Source organism: Schistocerca serialis, chromosome 8, assembly GCF_023864345.2.
Source record: "Schistocerca serialis cubense isolate TAMUIC-IGC-003099 chromosome 8, iqSchSeri2.2, whole genome shotgun sequence".
In the NCBI taxonomy this organism is placed as follows: Eukaryota; Metazoa; Arthropoda; class Insecta; order Orthoptera; family Acrididae; genus Schistocerca; species Schistocerca serialis.
Genome location: NC_064645.1, coordinates 199,713,050 through 199,727,492, shown reverse-complemented (window position 1 = coordinate 199,727,492; position 14,443 = coordinate 199,713,050). Strand labels below are relative to the sequence as shown.

The 14,443-nt window shown below is 39.0% G+C and overlaps 1 protein-coding gene across 1 annotated transcript in view; it reads right to left on the bottom strand.

Moving 5' to 3' along the window:
• LOC126416414 (1,5-anhydro-D-fructose reductase-like) overlaps positions 1-538 on the bottom strand; it is a 121,332-nt gene extending 120,794 nt beyond the window's left edge. The window contains exon 1 of the mRNA XM_050084132.1: positions 10-538. The gene's annotated coding sequence lies outside the window, so the exon portion shown is untranslated. The remainder of the gene's footprint in view (positions 1-9) is intronic.
• Positions 539-14,443: the final 13,905 nt, after the last annotated feature.

Sequence of the window (14,443 nt, the reverse complement as noted above, 5' to 3'; positions counted from 1 at the left end):
CAAACGCACCAATTATATTCAATGCCACGAAAGTAATGTACACACTTTAGCACTCCAAACTTCTGTTAGAAATACGAACTAGTATTACATCATTGAACACCACTTAATTGTTATGGTAGTCACTCTTTGTTTACACACGCCACATGAGTTCCTCAGCAATCTGTTACCAACGTAACGAACGTGATTTCAAAGGGGTAACGAAAATTACTTCAACTGTACGAACAATCGCATTCTGCACAACATAAGTGCCAAGAAACAGAGTGAGTCGAAAAGGACTTTTCAGCTTTGGAATGATAGAGATTTATTAAGCTGACTTACAGATCCTATGTCATTTGGTAGAAAAACACATCAAGTTTCACAAAAAAGTGTCAAGTATTATTCCGGTGCGATGTGCTAGGTATGGATTCATCTAATACACCGTAGGCAATTGGCACATTTCCATACACAAGCATGAAAGAATCGGGTTCCTGTCGTTCTATGTTCGCACCCGCACTTCCGATGAAAGGCGAAACTCTCACTGAGACAGTGAGACATTTGACAGCGCAGTCCAGACAGGCGTCTAAAGCTAGCGAAATGAGGGATGCTCAACTACCGGACCTACCGATAGATGGCTCTACCAGCTGATCACTATCGTCTGTATTGCCCGCCATATTTGAATTTGCCAAGAAGTTTCTCTCGGTCTGTACGGTGTATAAGGAATTACGGATTATCGAAATGGTGATTTCTTGTTCTGCTTTCAATTGTACGGAGCGATGGAGTAAGGAAAGTGACTTATCATTTCACAGGTAATAGGACTACCGATACAGTACGACAACAATACAGACTTAGTGCGTTTGCTAATTCGATGTTTTTGGACAGGTTTCCTCTAAAGCACCCAGAGCTGCTAAAGAAGTGGATTACTTCCGTGACGCGGAAAGATTTTAAACCTACGTCTTGCAGTTTTCTTTGCGGAAACCTTTTCCGACAAGATGATTACGTAGTGAGCCCTGGAACGTGGAACAAACATCTCAGACCCGAAGCAGTGCCATCAGTTTTTGGCTTTCCGACACATTTGATGCCGCCAAATAAACAGCCACGACGACATGTTAGGATTTTGAGTGACAACGATGCTTCTCCATTTGAGGTAGCTAATTAATTTCCTTGCTATGTGTGTGCTTTTGACTTTTGTGAATTTATTTCGTACGGACACAAATGGGCTACATAGGTCTAAGCAATGTTGTAATACAGTTCCATATTTTTGTTTTTAGCGTTCTGTCCTGGAATCCGTGCTTGATTTGCCCTCTGCAGTAGCTAGTGATTGCGTGGAGAATGTTGTCAATGAGAATTCTTCCATGGAAAGCATGTCCCGTTTATCCAATGCAGAAGCTGCGAATTGTGTCGAAAACGTTAGTATAAGGATGTTTTCACACCCCCAAAGTTTTCTTATAATATTTTTTCATCAATCATATATAACGAAATTATTTCTTTATTTCAGGGTGTAGTTGGTTCTCAAGTAATTGATTGTTGTATACAGTCGAAAGTAGAAATGGAAGACAAGGCGACCGAAACTTGCAATATTTTCTCAGACATTGTTCACGAATTGAAACGTAAACTGAAGTGTGTCCGAGAAAAACTTCGAAGAAGACAGAAGAAAGTGTTTTCCATTGATAACATCATAAGTTCATTGAATGAGGAGGGGCATCTTCCTGAGAAGTTACATAACTTCCTCAATCATCAGAAAGGAACACAAGTGGAATTAGTGTGCAATTTAGTGGACAACTCTCTCTCGTCAAAGGGTAATAGATACACAACAAATGTGAAAATGTTTGCGATGACTGTGTACTTTTATTCACCAGCAGCATATGAATACCTGCAAAAATTAATGCCTCTGACCCATAAATCATTGATTTCCAAATGGGTGGCAAGTGTCGACTGTGAAACTGGCTTCTTAAAAGATGTTTTTAAGTACGTTGATTCGAACCCAATTGTAAGGGACCAGTTCAGCGATTCATGTCTAATTGTAGACAGTGTGGCAATTAGGAAGCAAGTAGTTTGGGACCAAGGAACTAAGCAATACACAGGTTTTTTAGAGTTTGGTGGGGAAGAGCCTCAGTCAAAAGAAGTAATAGAGGCATCTGAGGCTCTGGTTTTCATGCTTGTCTCTATTAAAGGCAAATTTATATGCCCCATCAACGGTGTACAGGCAAATAATCAGGCCACACTGATAAAATCCGCTTTAGAGAGGCTGCATAGTTCTGGCATTAGGATTTGGCGTGTTACATGTGATGGCTGCAAGGTAAATATAAGCACTTTACGTACACTTGGCTGTACTTTAATTTTTTCTAAGGGTGATTTTAAAAGCTACAATGTTTATTGTATCTTGGACATGTCGTATGATTAAGTTTGCCAGAAATGCTCTAGCAGAAGTATCTGCTATTGAGTCTCCAACTGGCATTATTAGATGGCATTTGATTGAGCAATTGAACAAGGTACAACAAGAAGAAGGTATGACATTTGCCAACAAACTATCAGGACAACATATAAGTTATGTAAATAGAAAAATGAATGTTTCATTAGCTCCACAGACTTTAAGTTCTAGTGTGGCAGATAGTATAGTGTTTTTGAGGAGGGCTGGTGATCCAAATATTAAAGGAAGAGAAGCAACAGTAGAATATTTGTATAATATTGATAGGATTTTTGATATTCTGAACTCCAGAAATCCATTAGGTAAAGGGTATAAGAGCCCCCTGAGACTTGACAACAAATCTTATTGGCTTGGCATTTAAAATAAAATTTAAAAAATGTTTCCAATGGCTCTGAGCACTATGGGACTTAACATCTATGGTCATCAGTCCCATAGAACTACTTAAACCTAACTAACCTAAGGACATCACACAACACCCAGTCAACACGTTGGTATTTTCAGACACACTGAAAATTATATCAAAAGCTTAAAAATCATTGGTGTTCCATTGTTGCTCCATGCAAGAAATACTTTTGCTTTTGGGATAATTTTCAATATGCAATCAGTAAGGCACATAGCTCTGACAAGTATGCTTCGTGTTGAATCTCCTTTGAAGTATTTGCTAACATATAAACTGTCACAAGACCACATAGAGCTTTTTTTCCCCTGCATTCGGCCCAGATGTGGTTGGAACAACAATCCAAATGCATACCAGTTCAAATGTGCCATGAGAAAGTTGCTTTTGGGTAAGTGTGTCACTGCAATGAATGGGAATTGCTCAAATTTTAATTTGTGTTGTTTGCCACCTGTTTATGCTTTTCATGCAAGAAAGCATATAGTAGAAAGTGATGAAAGTGCTGCAGAAAATGAAGTAGAGGAGTGGTGTGCACTTCTTGATGATAAGATTAAGTTCTCATTTCACAAGTAAAACATACTCTATTATATTGCAGGGTATGTGTCATTGCGCCTTTCAAGGCAGATCACATGCAAAGACTGTCTTCACATACTGAAGCCACCAGTCGTTAAATCTGCATTAGAATGTGATTCTCTCTATGCTTTTCCCAATATGGCCAATAAAAATGCATTTGTAAATTTTGTTAACCGGGGAAAATGGTTAAAACAAGTGACTGCGTGTACTGTGTTGTAGAATACTCAGAAACTGTTTCAGATGTTTGTGATTGCTGGGGATATGCGACAGAAATATATACAGGCCAAGATTTTGCATTGTGTTAAAAATAAATTTGTAGATTACCCATTTCCTGCTCTTGGTCATGATTACCATTATGAAATTAGGATTGAGGACTTACATCAGACTCAACTTGTTTGTAAGATTGCATCCCTATACTCCTGAATACGCTTAAAAACATGTGGAAAAAAAGCCTGCTGAGAAAATTTTTGTTAAAAGAAAAGAAAAAATTCCTTGACGTCTATATTTATGTGCTGCTCCACGACTCTGCTGTCAATATCTTTATTCTTGGCTTGTGTGTAACTTCTGTGTGTTTTTTACTTACAGTAAATGTGTTTTGTTTTTTTCGTATCCAGGGTGTAATTACAAAGCTAATAAAATGTTTTCTTGCCTTTAAATAATATTTTTCATCAGGTTATGGGCCCAGTACACGTGTAAAGGCAAACAACACAGTTTAATTAAAACAATATTTGAAATGAGCGTATGTCTGTAAAGAAACATGACTGCTAGCAGCGATTATAAGGTCAGCATTGATAAGCTTGAAGGACCTGACGACTGGGCTAAATGGAAATGGCATATTTCTATGGTGCTACGTTCATATGGACTCGAAGATATTATTAACGGTACACGTGAACGTGTAGAGTTGCCGCAAGATGCGACAAGTGAACAAAAAGAAGCGTATGTGGAATGGCTCAAGGACGACGCAAAGGCAGCAAGTCTTATAGCAAGTGCGCTAAGTAAACCTGTTGCAGAACTCGTCTTAACGTGCAAGAATGCTAAAGAAATCTGGGACAAATTACGCGCCCGATTTGAACGTAGCAGTACTCAGCGTTTGAATATGTTGATTGAAACATTTTTCTGTGTTAAACGTGATGAATCGGAAGATATTAGTGCACATGTGGCCAAACTGCAAAAGTTATTTGTGGACCTGAACGATGAATTATCAAAACATGAAGAAAATACGCTATCTGAAAGAATCTTAAATGGTCGAATTTTGTCTACACTGGGAAAAGACTATGACAATTTTAAGGATCTCTGGGATACGATACCGACAGAAAAGCAAAGCTTGAATTTATTGATTGAAAAACTCTGTACTATTGAACTGCGTGAACAAGACGTTAATGGAAGTGCAGCTTTTGTCGTTTCTAAAACAAGAAAACGGCAAACAAGTAATCAGCAAGTAAAGATGACGAAGTCACAATTAAAACAAAAGTTTCCGTGTAATAAATGTAAACAATTAGGTCACTGGGCAGCAGAGTGTCCACAGAACACTCGTGACAGCAATAAAAGAAAAGAGAAGAAGCGAGACAGTGAACACGCTGCATTTACTTCATACGCTATGGGTGTGTGTACCAGTAATCACAGTGACCCAAATAAATGGTATTGCGACAGTGGCGCTACAAATCATATCACTCCCAACAAACAGTATTTTGTTTCGTATAGTGAATTTGATGTTCCTCAAGTAATTTCATTGGGAAAACAAGATGTGAAAATGTGTGCGTACGGTCAAGGAACAGTTTACATCCAAATCCGACGAAACAATAAATGGTACAATGCTAGAATGGACAATGTTTTATACGTCCCTGATGCAAGTGCTAATCTGTTCTCTGTCAGAGCCATTGCCTGCAGAGGCTACAGTACTAATTTTAGTTATAATAATGTCTGTGTTCGAAAACAAGTCAGTGGCAATATTGTTATGACAGGTTATGTGAAAAATGGACTTTATGTGTTGAACATGCGTGTTGTTAGAAATGCAAAAATGAATCGTATGAGCTTGATGACTTCATCCGAAACATTGCAAGTGTACCATGAAAGGTTTGGTCATCAGAATAAACAACATGTGAAGAATATTTTAAAAGCAATGAACATTAATGTGGAAGATGCCAAGAGTGAATTTTGTGACGGCTGTGCGGTTGGAAAGATGCATAGGCTGCCATTCAAAACACGAACAATACGCGCTACCAGTACTGGTGAATTAATCCACGCAGATGTAAATGGACCAATGAGCACGAAATCTTTTGGAGGCAAGCATTATTATGTGTGTTTCAAAGACGGTTTTAGTAAATTTCGTCGAATTTTCTTTTTAAGATACAAAAGTGAAGTGTGTACTGTGCTTAAGCAGTTTTTAAATGAAACACGAACTAATGGACATGTTGTCAAACAATTTAGATGTGATGGTGCAAAGAATTTAACAATAAGAATGTCAGTGAACTGCTTGCAGACAGGGGAATAGAGCTACTGATTCCTCCTCCTTACACTCCTGAACAAAATGGTGTGGCTGAACGGGAAAATAGAACCATTGTTGAAGCTGCCCGGTCAATGCTAAATCCGAGTAAATTACCTAAAGGGTTGTGGGCAGAGGCATGTAACACAGCAGTCTACCTAATAAATCGTACTGGAAAATCTTCAGTTGAAAATAAAACCCCTTATGAACTATGGTTTAATCGACCAGTAGGACGACTTGATCATCTCATAATTTTTGGTACAGACTGCTATGTTCACATTAACAAACAATTCCGTTCCAAGTTTGATGATAAGGCAGTGTTTGGACGACTTGTTGGATATGTTAATGACAAAGATGGGTTCAGAGTTTGGATTCCATCTAAAAGAAAAGTGGTGTTGAGTCACGATGTAAAATTTAAGCCAGAAATTGTTTGTGATGTACATAGTGATCATGTTGAATTTGAAGTCCCTCGGGAAGAATTTAATGATCCGAATTCATCTAAAGATGACCAATGTAAATCTCCTAGGCTGTACACTTCTGGAGGAAGCCAAACTCAAGAAAAAATTGGCACTCTCGATTCTAGAGAAAGTCAAGAGTCGAGTGAATCTGAAGAAAATAAAGAATTAACAGAATTTCTAAAATCAGAAGCTGCTGAATCTTCTAATGAAGAGAAACAGAAGAATAAAAGACAACGAAGAAAACCAACCTGGATGGAAAGTGGTGAATTTTGTATGGCAACAAAAGTTGATGCACTTGGATACAAAGATCCAAACTGTTTTTCAGAAATATTGCAGTCAAACGAGAAGGAAGAATGGATGCAAGCTATTAGTGAAGAACTTCAATCACTTAAGGAAAACAATACCTGAGTGCTGGTTGACCGTCCGAAGAATGCCAAAGTATTGGAAAACCGCTGGGTTCTACGGCGAAAGGTCGCAGTCAATGGAGGTACTCGCTTTAAAGCCAGATTGGTTGCAAAAGGCTGTATTCAGAAAGCAGGAATTGATTATGACGACGCCTTTAGCCCTGTGGCACGTTATGACACCATACGAACTCTGTTGGATGTAGCTGCTTCAAAGAAAATGCTGCTAGAACAATTCGATGTAAAGACAGCTTTTTTGAATGGAATACTTGAAGATGAAGTATATATGGAACAACCAGAAGGTTTCGAAGATGGTACAAGCCGAGTATGTTTCTTAAAAAAAGGTCTTTATGGGTTGAAGCAAGCGCCACGTTGCTGGAACAAACGTTTTGTTGAGTTCATGAAGAAAGCTGGTTTTTCAAACAGTGATGCAGACCCATGCCTATTTTATCGTAGACAAAATGGAAATAGCCTTTATGTGGCAATCTACGTTGATGATGGCCTGATTGTCGGCAGTAACAAGAAAGAAATTGCTGTTTTTATGGATGTTTTACAACATGAATTCGAAATAACAACTGGCAGTCTTGACAATTTTCTTGGCATAAAAATAAAGCAATATGAAGATGGAGCAATAATAAGTCAAGAGAAATACGCAGAAGAAATTCTGCAAAGATTTCGAATGGCAGAATGCAATACAATCTCAACTCCTATTGGACGTGAGGACAATAATCAAAACGAAGAAGTTTCGTCATCTGTACCCTACCGTAAAGCAATTGGTTGTCTCATGTACCTTTCAACAGTAACTCGTCCAGACATCACTTTTGCAGTCAATAAAGCTGCTGGAGAAACCAACCACTGAAGACTGGAATAGAGTAAAGCGCATTTTCCGGTATTTGAAAGGGACCTTAAATTTTGGAATTGTATATAATAAAAAAGAAGAGTTAAAGATTTACGCTGATGCAGATTTCGCAGGTGATAACCGGACAAGGCGCTCAACAACTGGTATTCTTGCAAAGTACTCAGGTGGTGCAGTGTCATGGACAAGTCAGTTGCAGAAAGTAGTGGCCACATCCACAACCGAGGCGGAAATAATTGCAGCTAGTGAAGGAGCAAAAGAGTTAGTTTGGTTACGTCGTCTGCTATCAGAATTAGTGGAAATGTCAGGGCAGCCTCCAGTTCTTTACATTGACAATGCTAGTGCATTGAAGTTGGCAAAAAATCAAGAATATCATCGACGTTCTAAACATATAGAGGTCCGACATTTCTATGTTCGTGAAAGATATCTGAACGGTGAGATTTTCTTGGAACACATTGATGGACACAATCAGTTGGCAGATATTTTGACGAAACCTCTTGAACGAGTTCGATTTAATTTTCTATGTTCAGAAATTGGCATGCAAGAGACAAAGCAATAATTTCATGATTTTTCTTTTGGAGGAAGTGTTAAAAGAAAAGAAAAAATTCCTTGACGTCTATATTTATGTGCTGCTCCACGACTCTGCTGTCAATATCTTTATTCTTGGCTTGTGTGTAACTTCTGTGTGTTTTTTTCTTATAGTAAATGTGTTTTGTTTTTTTCGTATCCAGGGTGTAATTAGAAAGCTAATAAAATGTTTTCTTGCCTTTAAATAATATTTTTCATCAATTTTAAACAACAAATCAAGTATAAGGCAGAAGTTAAATAAACTCGTATTGTTTAATCATGTATAGTGCTCAAATTGGAAAAATTATGTAACGGGACATTCTATGCAGATGGGTGTGACATTTTGACAGATTTTTTAAAACTATTTTGTCCACAGAGTTGTTGTTGTGTAATGATGAACTTCAAAATATGAATCACATTGAAGTAAAATTAAGTCTTTACGTCCTGCGTAGATATTGTAAACAAATTATAATTATTTATTATATAAGCTTATTTTAAGATGTTTGGTGTTACAAAATATGCACTTGCATTAAAAACGGGTGATTTGTGTGAAATTAATGAAAAAAAATGTTCTGAGACTTATTTGACAGATGGCTTTCAGTGTGAGAAAATATTTCCCTCAATAATTATGTCAACTTGAATTTTTCACTTTAAGAAAACAGTTTAATCACAGGATGGGTGTGATCTAATGGAGTATGCAGTGGCCCTATGTTTCAAACAGTAATGTTTGTGGATACTTTGCAACATAAGAGAAATAAAATTGTTACTCTGTTAATTCTTGTTTTAATACTTCCTATAATGAACACAATGTTCCAGTTGATCATAAGCATTCTTATTACTCTATAACCATTCTAGAATAAGGGGGCCTGAGTCAGGCAAAACCTGTCTTTATTTTGCTAGGATGTCTTTCTATTATATTTTCCTGTGTTGAGAGGGGGGGGGGGAATGCAAATAATCATATAGAATTATTTTTCTAGCACTACAAAGTACGTAATACAGTGATTACAGGTACACGTGGAAATCTAGGAAATTTCAGTATTCATGTTACATACCTAATTTTCATCAACATTTACCTTAATTATACGGTTACACTTTTTGCTGATTTGAACTGTGTACTACATGTTAAAAAGATTTTGTTTGCTCATAGTAATAAAAGCATTTCATTTTGTTAGTTCATATGTCCCATACGGAACTGAAATTATCAAGTTATGATGACAAAGGAAGGAAATAACATTAAGGAATCTTACTTCACAGAAATTATGTAACAATGGTTACACTTTTTGCTAGTTAACTTTAAAATAAGCCATTTGGTTTCCATTAAGAGTGAAAGCAGTTGCACGAGTCACGTAAAGAACAAAGTTTCCCATAGGGAACTAAAGTATTTTACGTTTGAGTTATTGCAGACCCAAAGTATTGTGATCTTCATATTTCTATTTAAAAAAGTTTGTAACTCAAATTCACAGACATTTTGGAATCTGTACATACATGTGTGTAGCAAGGTACTTTTCATGTGCCATGTGGAACCTTTAATTTTCTGGTTTAAATATAGTTTATTTCATGAATTACCTTTAATACCAGCACTGTCTGAATGCATTATTTACCATTTAGAAGAAGAAATATTAGTGTACAGAATAACAAACCTCATGAAAAATGCGAGAAACTGTTCTGTACAGAACTTGGTATGGCTCTTTATCAATAGCAGGTAAAAAAGAAGGCTTCTATTAAATGTTCAAAGAAACCAGCAGTACCTCTTAATTCACCATAGAGGTGATACAGTAATAAAACAATTTACTTTTCTCAGAATTTCTGCTAAGTATTAAAAGCGTGAAGACCTATTCAATTAGTATTTGCTTTACCAATAACCTGTAGTACAAGCACACGTATAAGCAGATAATTATGGGAGTCAAGAGTTATGTTAAAATTAAAGATACTGACTGTTATTACTTGCTCACAAAGCACTGTAGTTGCTGTACAGTTTATGCTGTATGTGGTGTACCCAATGCGATTCCTCGAGGACATAATATTCTGTTATCCTATGGGAGTGCACTGGTACCACACCTATTGAAAGTACGTTTTGCTGTGGAACAGTTGTATCAGATGTCTGTACCAGAAAACAAATCTCCACTGTGACACACTCATGTTCTTGGTATGCTATTAGCTATTATTACAGGAATACTCTTCACATGGAGGAGGAAGCATAGTGATATTTTCTTTTTCATCATTTCCAACATTGTACACAACTTTCTTGCACTTTTATGTTATCACATTTTTCCCTTGATAATCGAAAAGGGAGAGGGCGAAAAAAAAATGTAAGCGAGCTTCATAAAAACTGAAAACTCTACTTGCATCATTTGTTATTTTCAAAGTGTTACTCTATCCAAATACTGTTCTATTTCTTCAAACCAATTTTGAATTTCTCAGGTTATTACATATTATTTACTGTACATTGTCCACCAATACTTCTGTTGTTACCAGATAGTTTGTAATGTGTGCCACTGGTATTGGCTAGTGTACTTTTGCAGATACGAAAATCGACTGGACTAGAATGTCCTGTCAGTATAGGACAAATTCAGACAATATGGAACTTTTTACACTAAATTTGCAATATAATGTCACCCTTGTCTCACACAGATTGTAGCAGCCATTGGGGTGCCTGTCTGGCCAGCTTCTGTAGCTTTCACTTTCAGGTTTGTTTTTTGCTTGGGCCGTATACTGACAACTAGTCATTCCATTGGTTGACACCGTGTCAAAGACTGGAACCAAGATTCACAGAAATAGAAATCTATGGTTTAATTCAAAGTGTAATTAATTTTGCTCACTGACATGTTTTGAATTCAATTTTAAAACTGTTTGGGTGTCAGACTGGAAAATTACAGTTTTAAGACACCCCAACCTTAAAATTAACAGCTGTGATCGAGGTTATTTTCAACAAGTTCCTTCACTTCCTAGATCATCATGGATCAGTCCAATATAATATTATTACTAGACTTAACTTCCAAATGATACAAGTCATGCATTTACGAGGAGCCTTAACTTTGGGCTTTGTGTTTGTCTCATTTAAATGTATTTCTTGTCTCGTATCAAAGACTGAAGCACTGTTAAAAACTGGTGCTTCTACCATATCACTCAGTTTACATACACCGTGTCATGTACAGGCGTTAATAAAATCATGGCATTTAAATTACTGATCAAACAGAGAGCCAAATTCGTAAGTGCATGTTGCAATTACAGTATCAGCATATATGCAGATCGGTAATGCATCACTTCAGATAAAGAAAAAATAACGATTTTTTTCTGTTTATACGTAAGTAATACTTTAATAGTTCAGTTGTAATTTCTGTTGTCAGTAAAGATACCCCTAAGCAAACGATGTCAACTTTTTTTCAAGAGACGTCTTCACTGTTGTCCACACTTGATTTTCCGAATTATACCAGTAGTTAAAAGCTTCGGCAAGTAAGGTAATTTGTTGACCTCCATTGAATCTTAAATAGTGTTTTAAAACGGGCAAATAAGTAAAGCACTCATAAAATAGTAAACAATTTATAGGTCAGCTTGTCGAACTTTCAAAACACACTCGAATTTAGGAATTTCATAGCAGAACTGTCACCGTTTTTTCTCGCTAGATTAGAAACACTTCATTATGTTGATGTTTAGATATCTAGAACATCCAATATAAAATACTTATGAGGGCGCAGAACGAAAAACATTTTCATCCGTCTTTTGACACTTTGTTTTTTGACAAATTCAGATATGGCGGACACTCAATGATACGATTTCTTGCCGGCACGCGCTACAGCCATCTATCGGTAGGTCCGGTAGTTGAGCATCCCTCATTTCGCTAGCTTTAGACGCCTGTGCAGTCCAGCAACAAAGGCAAGAGCGAGAAGGAATCGAATTGTTTTCGACCAAAAACAAAACACTTACAAGAGTGTAAAGCTTGCATAAACAACGTTAATAAATGTGCATATAAAGTAGACTATAAATAAAAATATAATTAAAAATGATTCTCGTAGAATTTATCCGGCATATAATAAGAATTTTGATTTAAAATTTAGGAAGTGCAGTACTGGTAGCTTTATATACGGAATAAAATATTAATCGCGCAAACAAAGTTGACACTCGGCGCGGTGGCTGATGGGATCGACTGTAAATGGAAAATGCCTGTACAGTCGCTCCCATCAGCCATAGCGCCTAGTGTCAACTTTGATAGCGCGTGTAGTAAACCGGTACCGAGTTTTTGTTACAGTAAAGTGTGGAGACCCTCCACGCTCACACCAGCATGACGGCCAACACAAAAGGTCTACTGCCATCTCTGCATAGCGGTTAGTGTTAACTAAGTGAGTTCTTCAAAGGATGAGGGTACTGCGATGTTTGCGTACATCTGGCTAAGATGGATCATTAACGCGCACTCATCTGGAGAGAGACTGGATCGAAAATTGAACGGAGGGTAGCGCTTTGAAGGGCAGAGGGGAAACAATGCCAAGGCAAGGGCCAAGGGACGAACACCTCTGCATAAGTTGGGTCAGATAGGAAGAGCTGTAGTGGATATCTTGCTGCCTGTGGCAGGTCATTCAAGGATAGGTTATATCAATAGCTGGTATCCTGCAAGCGGATCCCGTATCAAGCCCATCTCTTCGTCATAAGAGGTCAGTCTGATTCTGTGCAGCAGCACAGCATGCTGCTGTGTGAGCTGTGAGAGCCCCTGCCACGCTGTGTCACTGGTTACTGGGTGTGGGGAAAGGCCCAAGTCATTCATCGATGGCTGGTAGGTGTGCTTCACAGCCAAACGACCTGAGATGTACAATCTTGTTGTGGCACCACTCCCTCTCCATTGGTTGTGCCGACAGTATCGGCGAGGACAGCGGCCAAGTATCCCCTATGTAGCAGATGACGTGGCCGATGTCCTTGAGCGTTTTGATCGCCGTAGCAGCCCACTTACTGTAGTAGAGCTGCTCGGAGCCGACGTATTTCGGTGTTTTTGAGGCGGCACCCATGTTCTTCTTCAGCATATCTGTTGCGCTGTGTTCCTTCACTGGCTGATCAATGGGGTGAGCAGCGGCAAGTGTCGTCTCTTCTCCCATGGTGTCCACACGAAGGTCGTGTGCCAGCTGAAAACGCAATTACCACTGCTAGCTGCATGCCCACTCTGTTTTCTTCCCTTTAAGTTCCATCGCCATTTGGCAGCGCTAATGGCGTCGTCGTCGTTTCTTCTTGGTTTGTATGTTGAGTTCAACAAAGTCATCATAGGCAAAGGCCAGGGAGCCATGCCAGTTGGCCACATGTGGCCTGCCACAGTGAGCACAAGCTGGTGCCTCGTCTCGTTGTCTGTCACAGGCACTGGTGTTGTGCGCGCCAGTGCACTTGACATACTGCGGTGACTTGCAGCAGTATTTGGCCACATGACCCTCGACCTGACACCTAAAGCACTGGCTTGGGGTCCATGCTGAGAGCGAGATCTTTGGCGACCACCAAAAAGTTCCTTAGCTTGAAGATGTCGCTGTCATCCGCCGTGGTTCACATGGCAATAATGTTCGTCAGGTTGTGCAGCTTTGCAGTTGCACCCACGAATCAGGCACATAAAAGCCCCTCTTGGGTCGTCTTCTCAACGCAGATTCAAGGCAGCCCCCAGAAGAGACTCTTGGTCGTCTTCTCGCAGTAGGTGGATCAACGACGCGGGTGGCCAAAGCATTCGAGTGCACAGAGGTTGGCCACTTTCACTGCCTGCAGCTAGACGATGGTGTCTGAGTTGAGAGACTCTGCGCCAGCTTCTTCTCTGCAACAGTCAGCTATAACATCATACAGCTCTGTCCACGGCCCTCTGCTCCACTGAAGGTGCAGAGAGGGGACAGGTACATGAGCATCTTCATGCTTTCATTCCGCATTCCTTGGGGGTCGCAGTGTCGAAAGTTTCTTATCAGCGCCTGTTTTCTATTTCTGGCCGTTTCTGCCCTTACTGCGGTGTGAGAACACGACAGTTTTTCAGTGTCATAATGACAATGCATTACAATTAGCCTTGTGTTACGCCACAGGTCAAGTACATTGTCGAATCTCTTCTTCTGGACAAGCTCATGTAGCAAGCAGCACCAAAGATGCGAACGCCTCCTCTGCTCAAGCAGCAACAATGTGCCATTATTTGTATATACATCAAGAGGGGTACTATTCAGGCAAACTAAGTTGACTCTTGGCGCGGTGGCTGGTGGAAGCGACCTTAAATGGAAAATGCCATAGATGTGCACTTTTCAAATATATACCTCGGCTTTCTCGAAGGCATCGACAGAGGTCTCTGTTGTCAAAGTATCGTCGTGACT